At 39.3% G+C, this 23,828-nt stretch overlaps 1 long non-coding RNA gene across 1 annotated transcript; it reads right to left on the reverse strand.

Moving 5' to 3' along the window:
- Positions 1 to 11,949: 11,949 nt before the first annotated feature.
- LOC117394404 (uncharacterized) lies at positions 11,950 to 15,314 on the reverse strand. The gene is made up of 3 exons (XR_004543385.1): positions 15,285 to 15,314; positions 12,328 to 12,427; positions 11,950 to 11,982 (listed from the first exon to the last, which is right to left on the reverse strand). It is a non-coding gene; the product is annotated as an uncharacterized LOC117394404 (long non-coding RNA).
- Between the last annotated feature and the right edge of the window lie 8,514 nt (positions 15,315 to 23,828).

The raw sequence follows: 23,828 nt of genomic DNA on the forward strand, positions 1-23,828 counted from the left end.
CATTCCTTATAGGTGCAGCAACATCAGCAGCCAAAGTTAAAATCAGCTAGTCCTTCCTCAGCATTGGAATCTTACATTCACTCTTCTTATTTATTTATTTATTTCTTAGCTGACGCCCTTATCCAGGGCGACTTACAATTCTTACAAGATATCACATTATTTTTACATACAATTACCCATTTATACAGTTGGGTTTTTTACATAGGTAAAGTACCTTGCTCAAGGGTACAGCAGCAGTGTCCCCACCGGGGATTGAACCCACGACCCTCAGGTCAAGAGTCCAGAGCCCTAACCACTACTCCACACTGCTGCCCCTTCTTGATAGTATTTCCGCTCAACAAAGTATTGCAGCATGTCCGGAGTGGGGGCCATCTCTCCGTCAGGACCACCAGAGGTTTCCTGTGTTATGCCAGTTATTCTTGCTGCTGAACTCCTTGCACAGAAATACTAATAAGATGTGGCAAATTAACTCCAAACCTCACATCTGAGGTTAGCAACAGCAAAACCAGCATCCTTACAATTGAAATGAGTAGAAGTGGAAACATATGTCTTGCTGACTTACACAAATTGTTTGGGGTCTATTTTAATTAACTAAACAGTGGTGTATCTAAATATGTGAACCCACTCTAAATCAAACTTCTTTCTACTGTATTTTTTATTATAGTTAGTGATGGTGATTAAGGGATAAACCTAGGGTTGCACCGGTCCCTGTTTTCCCTGGATGATCCCTGTTTTGAGCAAGGTGTCCCAGGATTTCAATATGCCTTCCCAGGACACTAAATGCCAGTACAATAAATTGAGTACAAGTTATAGACAAATCAGTATACAATATTACTGCAATAGAGACCCACAATATGAATTGGTTCTTCTTGATAGTATTCCCGCTCAACAAAGTATTGCAGCATGTCCGGAGTGGGGGCCATCTCTCCGTCAGGACCACCAGAGGTTTCCTCCAACAAAAAATACGGGGTTCCTCTCTGCCAAGCGGTTGGATATATATATATATATATATATATATATATATATATATATATATATATATATATACATAGATAGATAGATATAGATATAATGTGTGTATATATATATATATATATTTATTTTATTTTTATTTTTTCACAAAAGCGTTTGAAAGTCTCGGTGTATACATGGGGTGCTTCGTCTTGGGAACGTTGCATCACAGGTCTCCTTCAGTGGCAATACACCTCAAAAGAAATGTAGAGTGCATCTCCCAGTTAAAAAACAAGTCCACAACCCGTATGGTTCAGTTAAAAAACAAGAATTTATTACATAAAAATACTAAATCGCTAACGCATTTTGACCGATCCCGGTCTTCCTCAGAGCATCAAGAAGAACAAAGAAAAGTGATTATTTATTACAATTAAATAATTGTGTTTAATGCTGTTTATATTGTTGTCAGCTGTGGTATATATTTGCTGCTGCTGTGTTGAAAGGGAGGAGCTAATTGAATGTTATCACCTTGTTGGCATCAGTTATTTATGTACTATGTATTTGTAATGATCAGGGGGTGATCCTCTTTATGTGTTAAGTCTAGCGCCTTTGTTCTCCCTGGATAGATCGTGAGGCTCTCCATGCGGCCTTGGAGCATCAGCCGAGTCTGACCTCTCCATTAGACGACTCAGTAAGCCAGGGAGACCTTGGTTCGTCCTCTATCCTTCCTTAGTTTCCCCTTGGGGGAAGTTCCTCACTTCCCGACCTTGGAGGTCGATTGGTTCGGCCTCACCTCAGCGAGGGCGGTTCTCCGAGTAGTCAAGGGGAAACATGTATTCTGTTGCTAAGTCACAAGCACTTTGTCTTTATTCTAGTAGTTCCTTTACTTCACTTTTCTGCCTGAAATATTATTTTTTTATTCTAGGAAATTGCTGCAATGGCCATAAAGCTGGGTGTCAACAGACAGTACTTTGGACACTAGAGTGAACTGATTTACTCTCTAAGTGAATATATGTCAGTAAAATCGACTTGCATGATAAAATGATTACAGTAAAAAATGTTTTTGTGAAAATGATATATTGCTGCAATCAATATGATAATAACCCTGTGGTTATCTACAATATCATATCATAATATATTACTACCAGTATATAGACATCAATTCTTCCTGAAAATGGATTTAACTCAATAATGGTGAAGTATTATTGCTGAATTATTTTATGCATGCACCATAAGAAAGACCCATGTTTTTTTTGTGTGTGTGCGTGTGTGTGTGTTCTTTTTCACATATGCAGTTGTGAAACAGTACATATTCAGTGTGGAAAGATACAGTACTGAGTATATTTGCTTTTGGCAGTAAGATCCAAGTGTTAAGTATACACAACATTTACTTTTACAAACATCCAGTGTGAAGGGGATGGCTAAGGCTTCATATGTGTTCTGTATCATTCAAAATAATTACTTTTGGAGAGTAAAACTTTGATGTTGCTAGATTTTTTAGTTCACTCACCTCATGTGCTCCCATTTCTAGCCTAAAAAATTGAAATACCAGAGACACCTGCAACACCTAATCTGTCACAAACATTTTGGAAACCTGGAGGGCAAATGAGCGAAAGGATGTTTTTTTTCTTTTTCATTAAATGTGTTATGCCAGTTATTCTTGCTGCTGAACTCCTTGCACGGAAATACTAATAAGATGTGGCAAATTAACTCCAAACCTCACATCTGAGGTTAGCAACAGCAAAACCAGCATCCTTACAATTGAAATGAGTAGAAGTGGAAACATATGTCTTGCTGACTTACACAAATTGTTTGGGGTCTATTTTAATTAACTAAACAGTGGTGTATCTAAATATGTGAACCCACTCTAAATCAAACTTCTTTCTACTGTATTTTTTATTATAGTTAGTGATGGTGATTAAGGGATAAACCTAGGGTTGCACCGGTCCCTGTTTTCCCTGGATGATCCCTGTTTTGAGCAAGGTGTCCCAGGATTTCAATATGCCTTCCCAGGACACTAAATGCCAGTACAATAAATTGAGTACAAGTTATAGACAAATCAGTATACAATATTACTGCAATAGAGACCCACAATATGAATTGGTTGTCAATATGATAGTACTGTACTAATACTATCAGTGTTTCCTATTGGCTGTATAAAGGATTTCCTAAGAGAGTTTACACTTTTAACAACACCCCTTCCATTCGGTGTTTTGCAGACTACTTTTGTAGACAGTTGTATTTAAATAGTTAACATGCATATTGTAATGACCCTTGCCCTCGGAGGAGAAAGCAGAAAGCAGACTTGTTGCCAGGGTCCAATGAATGACCATTTTATGGAAATTAACATGACCCTTGTTCGGACCAAGACCATGTCACAAAAACAATAAAACCCTAACTCCTTCCTTCACTCACTCTACCCCATGCACACTCTCTCCCAGGCCCCTTCCTCTTCCAGTCTCCCACGGGCCCTATCTCACAGCCCATCTTTCCCCAGGGCTCCACAGCTAGCCTCCGCTCCGCGCCTGAACCCACAACCTCTATCTCTCACTCTACGTCTCTCCCCAGGCTCCGTTCTCTCACACTCTCTCACCCAGGCCCCATCTCACAGGTCGTCTTTACCCAGGGCTCCGCGGCTGGGCTACGCTCCATGCCTGAATCCTCCCACTCTACCTCTCTTTCATTCAGCTTTCTTCCCCTCACTCTCCCATGCAGGCAGTACTTATATCCCCCCGCTGCTCCCCCCCACTTCACCCAGACTGACCAACCGGGTCTATCCCTGCTCTTCTCCCATTCTAGGTGGTGTAGCGGCCCATTAACAATACATGTAACACATACTCAGGACAAGACAAACAAATGGGACAACATAAAAGTCCAGTAGACACAGAACGATGCCCCGGTCGCTACAATATATTATCACATAAAGTTTCCCTAGAGTATATGCTACATATATTGTTTTCCTCATATGCACAGCACTGATATTAGAACTTATCTGGATGTAGCTGTGCACTCTTCTCATGCCTTCTTTCCATATAACTACCTAAACGCATTGAGGGTTCCAACAATCCAGATCTCTTTTCATGTATAAAATGACTGTGAGACTGTGGAGGGGTGGTGGACAATTCACTGGCACACATGGCAAAATTTTTTATTTGTAACGCCGCTCAGGCGCACTGTTTTATTTTAGCCCACAGAGGGCGTTGTTGTCCATGGCCTGAATACTGGCGACTGTAATCATTTCCACAGGAATACCAACACAGGTAAACAGTTCACAATGCTGTTGCACTCACAGGTGCTCTGAAAATAATAATAATACATGACAAAAGGTGAAAGAAAAAGGGAAAATAAAACACAGTAATAAAACTACAAAATAAAGGTGCTGCACTCTGCAGTTTCAACCCGACCGTTAGCTACCCGCACGGCCCGGGTCTCCATCCTACACTCACTGGTTCCCTCAGTAACTCGACAGTAACTCTCCCTCAGTAACTCGACGTATACTCTCCGGGGTTCTGCCCAAGTCTTTTCCCCGCTACTAAAAATAATCTTTTTTTATTTTGGTCCTCTCCAGCTGTGCTTGGTCCAGCAACAGCGCTTCCACTGGCTTATATCTCGTCTTAGAGGGGCTGCTCTGAGGGAACAACAGAGCGTTATTTAAAGGTTCAGAAATCCCCCAAGGTCTGCCTCTCAGCCACTCAGAGAGAGGGAAATCCAACACACCCTCTCCCCCACCTCTCCGTGTCATTGCCATGACTGACAGGCGGATCTGAGGAGGCTGCTGCCCTCTTCCTGCAGCACCATACATACTTGAGGCAGTCAGTACAGATCTCCCCTGTTACAGAGACATTTAAAAAAGTAACTGTCAGCAGTGCTGTAAATTCAGGTATACGATTTTGTAGTATTTTTGAAAGGCATTTTAATGTTTTTTTTAAAAAAAAATACAATTAGGGGTGGTTTCTTCTTGTCTTTAAAACATTTTATTGCTCAAAAGCTGCTACCTGAATCAAAAGCAGTATTTATTGCCCCCTAACTTTTTTGTGAATTAAATATATGTGCCTATGAGCATACAATATCAGCAACCTCTTTAAGAGTTCATCAGGAGTTCATGGGTTCTATCATAAATATTTGAGACCCTTTTATTGCTCTGTGGGTAAAAACTAATTCAAGAGGCAGCTTTACGATACGTCGAGTCATCTTGACTTGTCTGCACTTATTCAACTTCCTCTGAAGCCATGACCTAAAAGCCAGGGCTTACTGTATGTAGGTGTAAAATATCTCATAATTTAACTTGTTGCATTACTCTGTGACAGGCACTTGGGTTAACATTCGGTATTCCTGTCTTCCTGCCTCGGTTGTACGTTTTCAAGTATTTATTTGATGTACTGCTCTTTTCAGGTGACAGGGAATCTACAGTATACGTAGAAAATAATATACTAGCTATTCTCTCGAAGCAATTATGCAACAGAAATCCTAAACCCCATTTAGTCGGAAGAATGGCATCACTCTGTAAGTCCCAGCATTCGGATGTTGATAAGTGTAGTGAAGTTTATCCCTGAATTCTGATGATTCTACTCATTTAGGAAGCACTTTTAAAAGAGTTCTACAGATAATTGAGACAACCAAATTATGTTCATCTGTAAAAATGCGGTTCATAGATGCAAGTGGCACTTAGTCTCATTATACTGCAGGACTCGGCACTGCAATTAAGCACATCAGCCTCTGACCATAAGTACTGGCGTCTGACAAAACAAAATCTCATTAAGAGGACAGACCATTTGTGCTGAACGGAAATCTGGGTTTTTTGAGGTAAAAGGGAAAAATATTTGAATACTGCAGACCTCTATACAGCTATAAGAAAGATAGCTCCATTCAAAACTGTGCGCCTGCCCATGTATACTGTAACAGCCAAGACAGCTACAAAGTGATCATTCAGTTGGGACAGTCCTAGTAAACCTCAAAATAAACTTTTTTTTTTTTAATGTAAAAGGGGAAAGTGTCAACCCCTCTGCCCCTTGAATTGTTTATTTGATTGACTCTCTTTCTCTATCAAGAGTCACATACATCTGATACTGCAAACCTGTTGTTTTAAAACCCCTATAACCATGCACGTATGTACTGTAATGTATACAATTCTACCATTGTAGATGGAAGAGGCTGCACATGTATGACATTTTACCATCATTACTGGTTTTGGACAGGCAACAATGTCAGTTATTTTTAGGTTATAGCATTTTCTCTGATCGCTAACATTTGAGCTTGGTGATTGCTTTTCTGTGCAGAGTATACAGATAATGATACAATTTGGGAATAAAAGCATACACTAAAATTGCATATTTCTTTATATTTAAATTTAAAGAATATGCTCCTTAGTATTGGCTTGTGACAGTTTCTGTAGATGGAAAGGAGAAGCAGGGGCCCCAGTTCTCACTAAGATGTGAAGTGTGTGTGTGTGTCTGTGCCAAATGGAGATCCAGAAGACTGATTCTAGTTACACGCTCTCTCATCAAGCAGATGAGTTTAATTGTCAGGGCTCTGCTAAATGTCATGTGAGGGCACACGATAGACATGTTAGGTATGAGGACTGTGAGGAGAGATGTGGAGCTCTGGTTAATGTTCTTAAATTAAATATTCTGAACATTTCTTTCATACTGTGGACATTTATTAGACTTTCGTATCTGTCAATATAAGTTATACATGCATTAACACTCATTGGGGCAGATTTTCACTCTCATTCTTAATTACTCTTAAAATATTTTTTCTCTCTCATATTCTAACATTAAAGTGGATATTTTCCTGTTACAATAACAGGAATAAAATACTGGGCTTAACTAAAAAAATATGCCCCATAATGCTATCCCAAATATTACATTTGTAAGGTGGTTTTACATGTTGTTACATATGTAAGGCCCTGTGTAAATCGTGATTTCTTGCACGGAAATTGTGAAATTAGCCCAATACCGCAATTTTTACAATATTTTTAAGAAATACAAATAAATGATTTCATAATTATTATTTGTATTTCATACAAACAAATCACATTAATGAAACTGTACACCTCTGCTGTGAGCCTGTGTGTACTATTCGCCATGCACATGGTGCTGTGCAGTGATTGTCATGTGACTATATGAAATCAAGACAGGAAATTAAAATACTACACACTGTAAACAAGAAAATGGATGTCTCTAAAAAGGCTAAAATTGTGTCTGCAGCAGATCACGTAAAGGAGTTTTACGCAGCAATGGAGGGAAGCTCTTCTGTACGTCCTGTATAGTTACTGTAGGTCACTACCGAGAATCGGCTGTTGACAGGCATTTAGATTCAAGCATTCAACCAAAAAGAAAGGCGGAAATCCTGAGCAGTACTGCGACTGCTGTACTTGCAAAGAAACAAAAAACGGTGACTTCCATGTTCCAAAAGTCCACTGAAAACCGTGAAGGACGAAAAACACATTACATTTTGACCTGACAGAGGCTTTTGTTTGTGCAAATATCCCTCTTGAAAAATTGGACAACCAAAAGTTATATAAATTCTTCAGACTGAGTGTATCATCAGCCCAGCTGAGACATGAATACTTATCTAAAGTTGCCGAGTATCACAAGCAGGAGATTATGGAATTGGTAAAACAGTCTGGTTGCTTGTCAGTGGTCACACTGATGAGTCGACTGATGCCCAAGATCAGTATGGGTTACACATTGTATTTGTTTTGCAAGACCTAAATGGTGAACATGCATCTGACGTACTAGAACTGAAAGCTGTCCTTGCAGATACACTTTGCCAGCAGTCTGTTAATTACAACACCGTTTCACAAGCTATTGTAAAGTGCTTGAGTAAGTTTGACATTGATTTTGGTGATGTCAGTGCATTTATCTCTATATGTGATGTTTAAAAAATAATAACAATCTGTACACATAATTTATAAAACATTCCACAAAATACAATACTTTACCTGTGACACTGCCGTGAATTTTAAAGAAAATGTCTGTGATTTTCACAGGGCCTTATACATATGTAACTGATGAAAAATATACAATAAAGATACATTAAAATTGTAAATGTTACAGTAAAAGTTTGAATCTGGTCCATCTTAAGTTTTACCAGTAAATGTCAATATTTACCAAATAAGGTGGTAACTGTCCGATATTATGAAGAAATCAATTGTTTTTCAATCAGTGATCAATCAGTTGGGACAGTCCTAGTAAACCTCTAAATATTTATATTTATATTTTTAAATGTAAAGGGAGAAAGTGAAAACCCCTCTGCCCCTTGAATTGTTTATTTGATTGTCTCTCTTTCTATCAAGAGTCACATACATCTGATACTGCAAACCTGTTGTTTTAAAACCCCTATAACCATGCACGTATGTACTGTAATGTATACAATTCTACCATTGTAGATGAAAGAGGCTGCACATGTGTGACATTTTACCATCATTACTGGTTTTGGACAGTCAACAATGTCAATTATTTTTAGGTTATAGCGTTTCCTCTGACCGTGAACATTTGAGCTCAGTGATTGCTTTTCTGTGCAGAGTATACAGATTTTATACAATTTGGGAATAAAAGCATACACCAGAATTGCATATTTCTTTATATTTAAATTTAAAGAATATGCTCCTTAGTACTAGATGGCAATGAGAATCAGGAGCCCCAGTTCTCACTAAGATGTGAAGTGTGTGTGTGTGTGTGCCTGTGCCAAATGGAGATCCAGAAGACTGCTTCTAGTTACGCTCTCTCTCATCAAGCAGATGAGTTTAATTGTCAGTGCTCTGCTAAATACAGTAAAAGTGTATATGTTACGGTGAAAGTCTGAATCTGGTCCATCTTAAGTTTTACCAGAAAATGTCAACATTTACCAAATAAGGTGGTAACTGTCCGATATGAAGAAATAAATTGCTTTTCGGACATTTACCGGTTAATCTTATGATTTACCAAAGTGTATTGGTAAATGCAAGTATGTCATCGAATAATTTATTTATTCCTACATATAAACTGTCAATTAACAAAATAATCATTAATGTTGAAGAATATATTTATTTCTGCATACAAATGTTCTATTAACAAAATAATCATTAATGAGTTTACAGTAATGCACAATTGAACAATTCATCATGGTACCTAACAATATTGTGATCAACTTATGTAGAACAACCAACATTCTGGTAATTTTGCGGATAAACAATTCACAATGGTGTTGAAGTATATTCTTCTCCAAATACGTAGTATTTTGATGAAAAATAACATTCTGTTAAATGCAAATTAAATCATTTAGGACCTTCGCTTTTTAAACAGAAAATCACACTTTGGTTATGACACAAAACGCAGTAAACAAAGTCACAGAATAAATATATTTACTTACTTATTGCAGAATGGTAGACTCTTGTGGCACTTGGAGTTACACAGGACTCCTGAAACCTTACAATGTGTGAAAGTGAGACATTCGGTCATTAGCCAACACCACTTACTTATTCTTGAGATTTAACAGTAACTGTCAGAAATAAAGTGTTATGTTTATTTCAGACATTTACTGTTTTGCTTGGTAAATGTCGACATTTGCCAGTAAATCTTAATATTTGCCAATATTCAGACTTTTACCATAACACATGTGTGTGTGTATATATATATATATATATATATATATATATATATATATACATATACAGACGTGCTCAAATTTGTTGGTAGCTCATTGAAATAATGCTTCATTCCTCCTGAAAAGTGATTAAATTAAAAGCTATTCTATCATGTATACTTGCATGCCTTTGGTATGTCATAGAATAAAGCAAAGAAGCTGTGAAAAGAGATGAATTATTGCTTATTCTACAAAGATATTCTAAAATGGCCTGGACACATTTGTTGGTACCCCTTAGAAAAGATAATAAATAATTGGATTATAGTGATATTTCAAACTAATTAGTTTCTTTAATTAGTATCACACATGTCTCCAATCTTGTAATCAGTCATTCAGCCTATTTAAATGGAGAAAAGTAGTCACTGTGCTGTTTGGTATCATTGTGTGCACCACACTGAACATGGACCAGAGAAAGCAAAGGAGAGAGTTGTCTGAGGAGATCAGAAAGAAAATAATAGACAAGCATGGTAAAGGTAAAGGCTACAAGACCATCTCCAAGCAGCTTGATGTTCCTGTGACAACAGTTGCAAATATTATTACGAAGTTTAAGGTCCATGGAACTGTAGCCAACCTCCCTGGGCGCAGCCGCAAGAGGAAAATCGACCCCAGATTGAACAGAAGGATAGTGCGAATGGTAGAAAAAGAACCAAGGATAACTGCCAAAGAGATACAAGCTGAACTCCAAGGTGAAGGTACGTCAGTTTCTGATCGCACCATCCGTCGCTTTTTGAGCGAAAGTGGGCTCCATGGAAGAAGACCCAGGAGGACTCCACTTTTGACAGAAAAACATAAACAAGCCACAATCCTTCTGGGAGAATGTCCTTTGGACAGATGAGTCAAAACTGGAGCTTTTTGGCAAGTCACATCAGCTCTATGTTCACAGACGAAAAAATGAAGCTTTCAAAGAAAAAAACACCATACCTACAGTGAAACATGGAGGAGGCTCGGTTATGTTTTGGGGCTGCTTTGCTGCGCCTGGCACAGGGTGCCTTGAATCTGTGCAGGGCACAATGAAATCTCAAGACTATCAAGGCATTCTGGAACGAAACATACTGCCCAGTGTCAGAAAGCTCTGTCTCAGTCGCAGGTCATGGGTCCTCCAACAGGATAATGACCCAAAACACACAGCTAAAAGCACCCAAGAATGGATGAGAACAAAACATTGGACTATTCTGAAGTGGCCTTCTATGAGTCCTGATCTGAATCCTATCGAACATCTATGGAAAGAGCTGAAACTTGCAGTCTGGAGAAGGCACCCATCAAACCTGAGACAGCTGGAGTAGTTTGCTCAGGAAGAGTGGGCCAAACTACCTGTTAACAGGGTGCAGAAGTCTCATTGAGAGCTACAGAAAACGTTTGATTGCAGTGATTGCCTCTAAAGGTTGTGCAACAAAATATTAGGTTAGCGGTCCCATCATTTTTGTCCATGCCATTTTCATTTGTTTTATTATTTACAATATTATGTTGAATAAAAAAATCAAAAGCAAAGTCTGATTTCTATTAAATATGGAATAAACAATGGTGGATGCCAATTACTTTTGTCAGTTTCAAGTTATTTCAGAGAAAATTGTGCATTCTTCATTTTTAGTGGAGGGGTACCAACAAATTTGAGCACGTCTGTATATATATATATATATATATATATATATATATATATATATATATATATATATATATATATATATATATATTCATTCAACTTCTCACTAAAATGTACAATGAAATACAAACACTACTGTGAAAATCAAGAAAAAAATGTGCATGGCTTTCTGGGTTAAACCCTAACCCTAACCCTAAAGGAAATGCAATTTGATTAAAATAAAAGTCTCTTAATTGTCCGGGATCTTGTTTTCAGTCAAGTTGCACCCCTGCCCTATAGTATTCAGCTTATTTATTTATTCACCTATGTTATTTCAAAAGGTCCTGTCCTAGTCGATACTAGTTTATTTATTTATTTATTCATTCATTCATTCATTCATTCGTGTATTTATTTGTATGAATGTGTGTGTTTTTACTACAGCAGTTGGCAAGTTTGCTTTTTCAAAAGTGAATTAGTTGTTTGTTAATGAAACTGATTCATAAAATATACTTCAGTCACAAAAAACAGACTTTGAAAATAATATTATTTTAATTAACTCACAGACTTATGAATTGGGCCAAATATTACAGTGTGTTTTATTTCACAAAATAACATTAACACACATACGTAAGATGTCAAGAAATCCACACATATTTAAGTATGTGTACAGGGAGTTAAGTATGTGTACATAGTTCCATCACAGTTAAAAGAGTAGTTCTCAAAAAATAGCTAAAAGCAGAAGTGTTGCATGCGTATGTATGAACGTAACGCTTACTCTTTATGTCTGTTGCAAGGGATCATCCATGGTGAATCCTCTGCTAACTACTCTGGAAAAAAGTAAGTCAGAATAAAGATTCAAGATACATTTTATTAGTATTGTAGTGCGTAACATGTAGATGGTGATGTTTCCAAATATCAAGGCTCACTTGTTTACGATGTAAACACCCATCTAAAACATTCTGCTTAGGATCTGTTCTTTCAAATATTGCTATAAAAATATGGAGCAGTGCAACAGGTCTGACTTGTTCTATAAAGTGAATTTAAATGCATTTACAATATCCTGGGGCATACAGTAAACTGTACGAATGCTTGTTGGAGTGTAGTGTACACATTTTAACCTGTAACACCAAACCACATATTAAAACACCTTTTATTAGGACACACAGTCTTACAGGGGTCTTTGGAGGCCCTCTTGCACAAAAGCAATCCCTTCATTGGTGGACTGACTCTATCCGAGAAGAGAAAACAGGAAGAGATACCACACTGAATGGTCTGAAAAAAAAGATAACAGATCAGTAGTCAGCTTCAAAGACTTTGTGTTTTTATATTTATGTTAACAAGAAAAACATGCTGTGCATTTACATTGAGTACAGGTTTCACAACACCAAGATGCAAAAAACCTTTCAGCAGTCTCAGCATGGCCATGTGTGAACAAGAGCAAAAGGAATTTAATTAAATTGACCTTTAAGAATGACATTTAGTCACATATTTTTAAAAGCCAACTATCCATATGTTCAAAACATTTACTTTTAATCTTTAATTAACTCCTATTTTTTGGGGAAGGAGACAAACAACTTGACAGGATTTTAAGAAATGTTGAATAATAATAGTTGTTTTGTTCCAGTATTTTAAATGAAACTATGCAATTGTATAAACAAGCACTGAGTGTATATCATAAATTTAATATGTGCATTTTGCAAAAGTATTTAGTTACAAAATTAGATACAAATCTGTCATCTGTCTTTTGTAAATTAGAATGTATATGCCTCATCCAGGCAACTGTATCAGAACAAAGGACAAATGACCATATTCATTAAGCAGAACTGCGTTGCATTGTTTTTCATTCATCAGTGTGCCAATGCTTTATGAATACTACACAATACCACAACATGTTTTTACATATAGGGGAGAACGGGGTAAGTCGAGTCTGTGGGTAAGATGATCCACCCCATGTATCCAGGCAACCAAACACGAAATTAATCATGTGACCACAGATTTAGAAAGAGTTAACCATTTCACTGAATATGTGATGGAGGAGAGCACATGGAGAAAGTGGTAAGTGAGCTAGGTCCAAAAATTTGATTTTTGCTATGTCGGGTGATTTTATTATGTTTAAGGTGTCATGATTCTTGTATCTGAATGGAAGTAGATATGTTTTGGACTGTATTACTTTGTAAACGACTTGCACCACTCAGCGTTCTTTGCCCCCTTAAAAATAGACCCAGGACACAGATTTGGAGGTTTCAAAGCGCTCTTGCGCTTTTTTTTTTTTTAATAAACAAATACAAAAACAAAAACAAAACAAACATCTAGCTCTTTTTTGAGCACTAACAAACAGGACAGCAAAACTGTTTACCCGTTAAAACAAAAATCAAACCAAAACAAAACAGTTAAACAAAACAAACCACACAGGTTTCACACTGATCTGGAAAGGTTTTACACTACCTTTCCTTTAATAGGCTTGAGCACACAGCAGCCCCAAGCAAACTGACTGCTTCTATTTTATATCCTGCACCTGCCTCTAATTTACAATAACAGCCAGGTGCAGGTCATAATTAACTAATAAAACAATTAAACAAAACAATAAAACAATTAACAAAACAATTAACAAAAATGTGCAGGCATACATGTTTTAAACAGGGAGGATTTTAACCCCCTCCCTGCTGTGTTACATACTTATTAGTTGGTGTCTATATAAGCTACAATATGAGGTCATAAAAATGTTATCAAAATGGTGGTTGTGGGGTAAAACGTGCCACTAGGCCTGGGGCAAGTTGAGCCAATGATATTTACATTCTGTTAATTGTCAGGATTACATGCTCAAATAATTTACAGTTTAACCCATGTATGTACTCAAATGTAGGGTTACCATATGGCTCCAGATTAACCGGACGCTTTGAGACAGACCGGGATTTCAAAATTCCCCCTAAATTGAAAGTAATTCACGTATAAATGAGCTCCACCTTTGCTGGGATTAATCCTGCTGTGGTGGAATTGCTTGGGCGCAGCAAACAAGTCACACTGATCAGCTGCTTCTGATCAGATCTTAATGAACGAATAGCTAATTTATCGATAGAGCAACGAGATGATGATGCGATTGTATTTGCAGAATAATATGTGCGATTGAATTTTAACAAACAGAAAAAAATAGCAACTGGCTGCAATTCATTCTTGGTATAATACAATTATTTGACGCGCATGCGGGTATTTAAGCACCATTCTTAATTGTAGCTAAGGATGGTTCATTTACACCTTCATTTATTTCAATTTAGGGGCAAGTTTGAAATCCCGTTCTGTCTCACAGCGTCCGGTTAATCTGGAGCCATATGGTAACCCTACTCAAATGGTATTTTTTTTAACATTACAGAGCAGATTTCATTATGCTACGAATCTATAAATGCAAAACAAACAGGCGTTGAACCCCCTTGGAGGATCTAGAAAGAGTAGCCAAGGAAGTGGCAGAAGGGAAGTCAATTCGATCAGTGGCAAGGGCACAGAAAATAGACAGAATGACACTGAAGAGATATATTGATAAACAAGAACAAGGAGAAGTACCAAGAACAGGCTATGGCAGAGTAGCAGAAGCTCATAAGATCTTTAATGAAAAAATTGAGTCTGAACTTGCAGGTCATATAAAGAAACTCGCTGACCAGTTTCATGGCTAAGTCCCCTGACATGCAGAGAACTTGCATTTGAATTAGCAAAGAGGAATGACATCACTGTCCCAGAAAACTGGTGCAGGGAAGAGAGAGCAGGTCAGTACTTTTGAAAATAAAGAAATAGATAAATATCTATGAACATATGAACATACATTTTTTTATAACAAAAAAAATGTATTCCCATGAGTTTAACCCCGGTCTATCCTTACTAGGACATGATTGGTTCAACTCATTAAAGATGCGCCACCATCTATTATGCTGGTCACTGCCTTCAATAAACATAGTGTGGGAGAATTCTTCAACAGAGAGAATCAATAGAGTCTCTGCGTGAGACAAGAAAAAGCCAATGTGCTGCGAAAGAACAGTGTATACGGAGGTCCCCTCTGACTTGCTGCAGCGAGGACCCCCCTTTTAACGAAGGCATGAGTAGCTGCAGCTGACTCGAGGCAAGGGAAGTGAGACTCACTTACCCCCCAAAAGGATGGACCACCGGCTCCCCGCAAGGACCACACCTGTGAAGACAAAAAAAAGACTGTGTGCCAATGCGTGACAAAAAACAGGGAAGAAGGACAAACAAGGACAAAGAGAGAGATGGTTAGTAAGATGGGCTATGTGCAACCCTCCACTTGGTGGAGTGTAAAAAACCCCTCTTTTAGGATGAAATCTCTCGTGGCCCTGGCGGGTGGAGTGCCCCCCACTCCGGGCATACTAGCAATTGATTGGGCTAAGATTTCTGTAGGAAGAGAATGAATGTAGTAGTATACTGCTGATGATGACCAGCGACCCATCATTTTCATAAGGTGATGACTAACATTGGCTTTTGCTGCTGATGAGGCTGCGCCAATCCTGAGTGAGTGTGGGGTATAGAACTGGGGAGATAGACCTGCTCTGGAGATAAGAAAAGAAGGGTGAGTTACGAACCAGTGTCTTGTAATGACATTACAGGAACAATCAATAAACATTCTGCACTTCTTAGAAATCCAAAGAAATCTGACAGGCATGTAGCTTCCATCACCAGATTGTCAAATGGGTTGAAACATCCTGAGCGCAAAATTGAAATTAATTGGGAAAGGACATCTGTAGATATTGCTGGCAAAAGATGAAGAATGTCTTGTGCTTGGATGATGAATGCTACAATCCAATTTTCATTAATGGGGTAGGGGATATTCGGTTCTAGGCGCAGAATGAAGAGAGTGATGATCAACCTGTAGCGTAGGAGGACCTGGTAATGTAGAGAGGGCTGATGACATGTATTCTCTTGCAGAGGAGATTAGATTGGAGAGTGATGGGTTTAGTTGAATATGAGATGATGGAACTGGGGAACCTTCTGATGTCTAGAGAGATGAGATGCCGACCATTCTATGTCTTAGTTAATACAGGATCGATCAGCGGTTTGCTATTGTCATGTCTGCTTGGAATGGAAAAGGTGAACTCACATTCAGAGATTTGGGTTTCACAACTCCAGTTATTCTCCTAATAGTGGAACTCCTTAACTCATAATCAAGACAGATTTCCAGTCTCGTACCACGTCTCTTACCATGTATTAATGCTTGCAGTTTTTGAGAGGATGAGCGGACATATTAGATAGGGATTAGCGTTAGCCTTGACTGCAGAAATGGCTGCCACGATCCAAGTATTGGAGGAAAGCTGGAGTGTTGGAAGCTCTGGAGGAGGGTTTCTTGCTTCTGAAAGATATTTTTATGTGAGAATCCAGGTTTTTGCAGTTGTGGTGAGAGCGATGTGAATGTTCTGCCTTGGAAATAATGCGAATTGGCCGAAGGGAGATAATGGGTTGCGTATTGAGATTGATTTTGATACTTGTTAATGAACTGACGAATGTGTTCCATGATTGTCGAGTGGGAGGCTGGCTTCAGATTTGACAGTGTCCCGGGTGATTCAGAGGAATTCTAGTCGGGGCGATGGTTTATCTTGAGGGTAGGACGCCTACTGAAGAAAACAGGGGTCGCAGATTGAAGATTGCTTGAGCGAGGGGGTCCGAAGGTGGAGATATAAGAAAGATGTCTTCTCCACAGATCCTGAACAAGTGGTGGACGGAGTCTAAAATATCCGCTTTTGCGAGCCAGGTGGAATGGCCTGTTGCTTTGATGGATTTAATAGCATCGAAAGCTGTAATGTAACAAAGGGAGAACTGATTATGGGGAATTAGGACATTGAGACTGGAGTGGAACTGCCTCTTGGCTGGAAAGATTGATGATTAGTCGCTTTCCCGATATTTTGTGGGTCACTATTCTGATGGGGCTAATTCTGAAGATGAGGAACGGAGCTGGGAAGGAGCCGACCATTAATTATTTTTCTATCTCGACTTGGATTAGAGACTCAGTGATTCTAGGTTCAGAGGAAGCAGAGCGAAGATTTTTGCATATGAATGGGACAGAGGGAGATTACGAAGGGGGCCAACCAAGGCTTTAAAAGTAGGGCGAGTCTGTGACTTTGGGGTGGTGCAGAGCGTATGTGTGTCTGTGACTGTGGGGAGGTGCAGAGCATATGTGTGTCTGTGACCTTAGGGTAGTGCAGTGCATACGTGTGTCTGTGACCCCGACGGTGCGGAGCGTATGTGTGTCTGTGACCTCGGGGCAGTGCTGAGCGTATGTGTGCCTCGTGTGTGGAACTTGGCTTTCTTCTATTACTTGCCTTTGGATCAACGGGGAGAGGGCATGATGTCAGATGGCGGCTGCTGATTGGGAGCCTGAAGCAGATGCTGTAACCAGGTTGTACTCTGGAATACTGATAGATGGGGGCGGGGCCGGAGCTGCCTGGGCTGAGGCGAGCAATGGAGCCGCTGAAACAGAAGATGTAATGAAAGAGAGGGCGTAGATTGGCACATGAGAGGTTGAAGGAGGAACTGCAATGGTGCTGGAGCAATTGTCTATGCCATCTAAACGTGCTTTGCTGTTTATTGTTGACAAGGCATTGTTGGTGCTGCTGAGCGAGCAGGGGTTGGGTGCGAGTGAAAATTCAGCTTTGCCGGGGTAAAATCAAAATTATGAAAATATCTTTAGTTCAGTAGCAGTGAAAACTGAAAGTCTACAGGATGGGAAAGTCCAGTAAAATAGTAGTGTGAAGCCTGTTTCCAAAAATTAAACTTGACAGAAAACAACAACTCAGCAATTTCTTAGTATTTGCAAGCAGTCTAAATTAGAACTGTACTTGAAAATGTTCCCTTTCAGAAAATAAAATAAAATGAGCTTGGAAAATAGCTTTGAGAATCTAGCCCTCAATGTTGCACAAATACCAAAAGTAGAAACCGTATGTGGTGGCTGGACTTGATTTCTGACTAGAGGCGCTTGCTGTGGACCATTGAGGGCGGCTGACGCCCAGTTGTAAGTCGGAACATCAACTGTGGGTACCGGAAGTGCTGAACCTGAAGAGACGCCGGCCATGATGGGGTGTATGAGAGACTTCATGTCCTCGAAAATGTTGTTATGAAGCTGTAGGATGAGTTTGGGTGCGTCTTCTGGTTGCTACGATGCTGAGAGGAGGGGCTGCTGCAGCCTGTCCTGGAACTCTGTGTGAGCGAGTTTGCAGAAGCACGCTTGTGAGAAGGAGGCAACGTGGATGTAGCAGATATATTATTATTATTATTTGTTTATTTAGCAGACACCTTTATCCAAGGCGACTTACAGAGACTAGGGTGTGTGAACTATGCATCAGCTGCAGAGTCACTTACAATTACATCTCACCCGAAAGACGGAGCACAAGGAGATTAAGTGACTTGCTCAGGGTCACACAATGAGTCAGTGGCTGAGGTGGGATTTGAACCAGGGACCTTCTGGTTACAACCCTTTTCTTTAACCACTGGACCACACAGCCTCCCTATATATAAAGGTACAATTTATTATTGAGCAACACCATACACTCGCTTCCTGCTGGGATGTTGATATTGTTGTTGTGCAGGGTTTTTAAGAGTTTGGCGAGTGGCTGATCCTTATAAAATAGCTACTCCGGAGGCTGAGGCTGCTGGCGGGGGTGTTTTGATCTCCATAGTGGCAGGGCAGCAGGTCTGGTTGCTGGGTAGAGGTCTGCATTACAAGTAGATGGTCCATTGGAGAAATGAATGAGATATTTTGAGGAGAATCCGGCAGGGAGGTTTCCTGCAACGTATGTAAACGTGGCTTAAATAGGCAGATAGTTTTGATAGGCAGGAGAAAAATAGGAGGACAGCAGCTCCAGTTCCTGCTCCCGAACTTCACTTTAAAGTTAACATTTAATGGAAAACAGTTTTAAAAGTTCAGCCAAAATAAGTTATAGGACCCTATTCCCATTACTTAAAGACATTTTTTTTTTTTATAAAAGACACTTTTAATTAATGTAGTAGTTTGGTATTCATGAAGCCTTTCTTAGCTGCTTTTGAAAATAGTTTGAGTTTATTATTGAGTTTCAAAAAACTTGCAACAAAGAACGTTTTGTTAACTAAGTGTGGGTTAAAGTTTTAATGCATTTACGATTTACTTTTTTTTCTTACCAGAGAGCTTTAAAAAAATGTATTTTTTTTTTTTCTGAACATACATCTATCTTGGTCTTATCACACACCTACTCTCAGCAGTTGTATTTCTTATCCTGCTCCTTGTCATGTTTATTTGGAGTTTTCTCTCTCCATGTGGTGTGCACCTCTTTCATAACTCATTCTCTTTCATCTTTAGTTTCTATCCAACAATCAACATTGCTGATTAATTGCATCTTACTCTGACCAACTTTTCTCTCAGGTCACTCTTTGAATTCCTGTGATCATAGTATCCACAGATAGTTTGGTTCCACTTTAAAAAAAGCACTATCTTTCTTTCTTTCTTTCTTTCTTTCTTTCTTTCTTTCTATAAAATAATGAGATAACAGTTAGATGGTTGTTGTTCTTCTCCTACAGTTTTAAAGTGCATTCCTGTCACAGAAACCAATTTCTGAAAGGCTTTAAATGTAGATAATTTGTTTGCTTGAACTATAAAACGGAACCAATTATATGCCACATGTCCTTTACTGCTAACCTCCTGAATCTCTAAGAGCACCACTGAGTTGGCGTCATTGTTTACTATTCTCTAAAAGAGCCACGTGCAAGTTCACAAGGCCTTAAAGGGTTTCTAAGAATTTATAATTAGGTTTGAGACAACTGCAAAAGGTCTGGAGATTCTGAACTTTCTGATAAGCCACAATTAATTAATTATGTAACAAATGTACCATATCGTGAAATGACCCTACATGGTACATGAGCTTCTTTTAACTTCCCTTCACATACATTGGAATGGTCTTTTTCAGAGAAGGAAATTGCCCTTATCAGGAAAGGCACAAAAAACAGCTCTGAAGCACATTGGCTTGTCAAATAAAGATATACTGAGCATCAAAAGAAACGTATCAGTTATATTTGAGCATCAAAATAAATGTATCACTTATATTTGAGCATCAAAAGAAACTTATCATTTATATTTGGATAAAATTCACTAGATGTGATCGAAAAATGACAAACTCTGTTTTAGAGCAGGTGCAGTGACTTTTTATTGTGCTGATTAACAATTGACATCATGAAGATGCTGCAAAATGATCTGTCGATCTTGGGCATGTGTTGTGACTTGGTCTCCCAGTTCATGGCCTGTCATTGACAGAGTGTGTCTGGTTATACCGTCTCGCCAGGTTTGAAATTGCTGGCTGCGAGGACCCAAGACGGCGAGCCACAGTACGCTGCCCTAGTCCAGCCTCCAACATGCTGATTGCACGAAGGCGCTGCTCTCTTGACAGATGTTGGCATATTGTTTGTTTTCTGTGATTTTCTTTATTGCTTTTATTCAACCTTGCAATTCAACGGCTGAAATCACTCCATATCCAGTATCCAATCAACGGTCTCACTAATTAGGTGATTAAGTGCATAAGCTTCAGTCATAGTCACCCAAGCGTGTCATGGTCAGGGATGAATGATCGAGTGATTAAAAGGAAACCAAAAACATTTTGTCTATGTTCATCACTTATATAGCTATATTTCATGAAAAAGTATATGCCCCCTGTCTGATTTTCTGCATTTTTGCACATTTTTCACATTGTATTTGGTGAGATTTTTTTGTGGGTTGTAGTAGTATATAGAGGGAGTCTGAGAGAAAAAATGACACCAAAGTTTGGTGCTTCTTTCATTTGTTTGGTGTGCAAGGTAATCAAACATGCAATCTTCAGGTGTGAAAAAGTTATTGCCCCCCTAGTTAACTCAACCCAATTGAAGGGATAATTAAGGTCAGCTGTTTGAGTACTTTGGTTAATAACCAGGCCTGATTTGGGCCAGCCCTGCCCAGTATAAATCTGACTAACTTTGGCCCTTACCATCAGAGTGAAGTTGTCAGCACACAGGTTCTAGAGGCACATCATGCCACGAACAAAAGAAATTCCTGAAGACCTCCGGAAAAAAATTGTTGATGCCTATCAGTCTGGAAATGGTTACAAAGCCATTTCTAAGGCTCTGGGGCTCCACCGATCCTCAGTCAGAGCCATATTGTCCAAATGGAGAAAGTTGGGGACAGTAGTGAATCTTCCCAGGAGTGGCCGTCCTGCCAAAATCTCTCCAAGAGCAAGGCGTAAAATCGTCCAGGAAGTCACAAAGAACCCTAGAACAACATCCAGGGATCTGCAGGCCTCTCTCGCCTCGGCTAAGGTCAGTGTTCATGACTCCACCATCAGAAAGACACTGGGCAAAAACGGGATTCATCGCAGAGTAGCAAGGCAGAAACCATTGCTCACTAAGAAGAACACGAATGCTCGTCTCAAGTTTGCCAAAAGGCATCTGGATGATCCTCAGGAGTTCTGGAACAATGTTCTATGGACAGATGAGTCAAAAGTGGAACTTTTTGGCCGACATGGGCCTCTTTATGTCTGGTGAAAACCAAACACTGCATTCCACAGTAAGAACCTCATACCAACGGTCAAGCATGGTGGTGGTAGTGTCATGGTTTGGGGATGCTTTGCTGCATCAGGACCTGGACACCTTGCCATCATTGAAGGAACCATGAATTCTGCTCTGTATCAGAGAATTCTACAGGAGAATGTCAGGCCATCCGTCCGTGAGCTGAAGCTGAAGCGCAGCTGGACAATGATCCGAAACACACAAGCAAGTCTACATCAGAATGGTTGAAGAACAAGAAATTTAAAGTTTTGGAATGGCCTAGTCAAAGTCCAGACCTAAACCCCATTGAGATGTTGTGGCAGGACCTGAAACAAGCAGTTCATGCTTGAAAACCCACAAATGTCACTGAGATGAAGCAGTTCTGCATGGAGGAGTGGGCCAAAATTCCTCCAAGGCGCTGTGAGAGACTAATCAATAACTACAGGAAGCATTTGGCTGCAGTTATTGCTGCTAAAGGCGGTGTAACAAGTTATTGAGTCTAAGGGGGTGATTACTTTTTCACACGGGTGCATTGGGTGTTGCATAACTTTCTTTAATAAATAAATGAAATATGTATCAAATGTTTGTGTTATTTGTTCACTCAGGGTCCCTTGTATCTAATATTAGGTTTTGGTTGAAGATCTGATACAGTATATATATTGTGAAAGACAAGTAAGTGGGGGAGACCAAAAACCGGAGATCCAGACAGGAGTTTCTCAAAGAGTGGACTGTATGGTCCAGGTAAGTTTATTATCTACACAAAATAAACAAACAAACCAAAATAATATGCCTAGCCCTGTTCGTGCCTAACTGACTTTCTTCTTTGTCCCTCTCTACACAGTGAAACAAACACAGTGAAATAAACAAACATCGCTTGAGTCTGCAGGCAAGTATTTCCCCAGTCCACCAATTGGGCAGTAAGGAAGGTTCTGTAGGGTGAGTGGAGACTCTGTCGCACCACGTGTGCAAAAGACCTACAGTTCTTTTCTTGTTTCTCCTTTTTTATTCCCTCTTTATTCCTTTTATTACAGCTCTGAATGGTTCGCCTTCAGGTATCAGGAAACTTTGGGTGAAACCGCTCCACAAGGTCCAACACTTCCTGCGTTGCCGAGATGACCGATCCAGACCTCCCGGATGTGAAGAAGGCAGGCTTTCTGGTTTCCCCACCAGAAATAGTGTTCAACAAAATAAAGGGTTTTATTTATTTATTTATTTTTTAAAGTCTCTCACGTGTCCGTGTGGTTATTTTTATATTCAATCACAAAGTCACATGCCTTCAGGTTTACCTCTCACTCCCAGGTTCCCTATTTGTCTGGCTATATTAGTTTAACTTTCCCACACTGTAGCAAATTAACATTGGCGATTTTATTCACCCGCCGATTTAACTATAAAAAAAACAAATTGCATAAACAGCAGCAGTCCTGAATCACATACCCCTTTCAAGCTTGCAACAGGCTGTGGTATTCCAGTTTTATTCCAAGCAAACTGGAGTCTGGAGTCTGGAGTCTGGAGTCTGGAGTCTGGAGTCTGGAGTCTGGAGTCTGTTCCCTGCGGCAACCTCCCACGAACTGCCCTGACTCTCTCAGCTTGCCTCCTTATATACCCAGGAGTCCCTGCCCATCCTGTCTCTGCCACTGAGGCTCCTTGGACATGTAGTTTTTTTTTTTTTAAAAGCAACAAAGTCTAGCTTCATCACAATATATATATATATATATATATATATATATATATGAATTGCCTGTCAACTAAAAGTAAACCCTTCATTCACCGCCAATGTCTCTAGTTGCTTAAAATCTGTTCATTTGACAGTGATCCCATTCCAATATTTCATTGTTTTGACAGTTCTTGCAATAAAATCCATGTGTACATTTGTAGGCTTACACACATTTTACAAGCTCTAGTTAACCCTGAATATTCAGCCAGCAGTGTTTTTAAAATTGGTGAGGGTCTGCAGTTTAGTAGACTCAACTGGTTCTGAGACCAGCTTGTACAGTCAAATTTAGCTTGTAAACTGTATATTTAGAGAAAAAAAATGTAATAATAATTACTCAGTATTGGAGCAACATAATCCAGAACCACTCAGACAGATTGCAAACACCCCAACATAGACATTAAGATGCATTTGACACTACTTGCTATTTAGCAT

Source organism: Acipenser ruthenus, chromosome 3 (genome assembly GCF_902713425.1).
Source record: "Acipenser ruthenus chromosome 3, fAciRut3.2 maternal haplotype, whole genome shotgun sequence".
NCBI lineage: Eukaryota > Metazoa > Chordata > Actinopteri > Acipenseriformes > Acipenseridae > Acipenser > Acipenser ruthenus.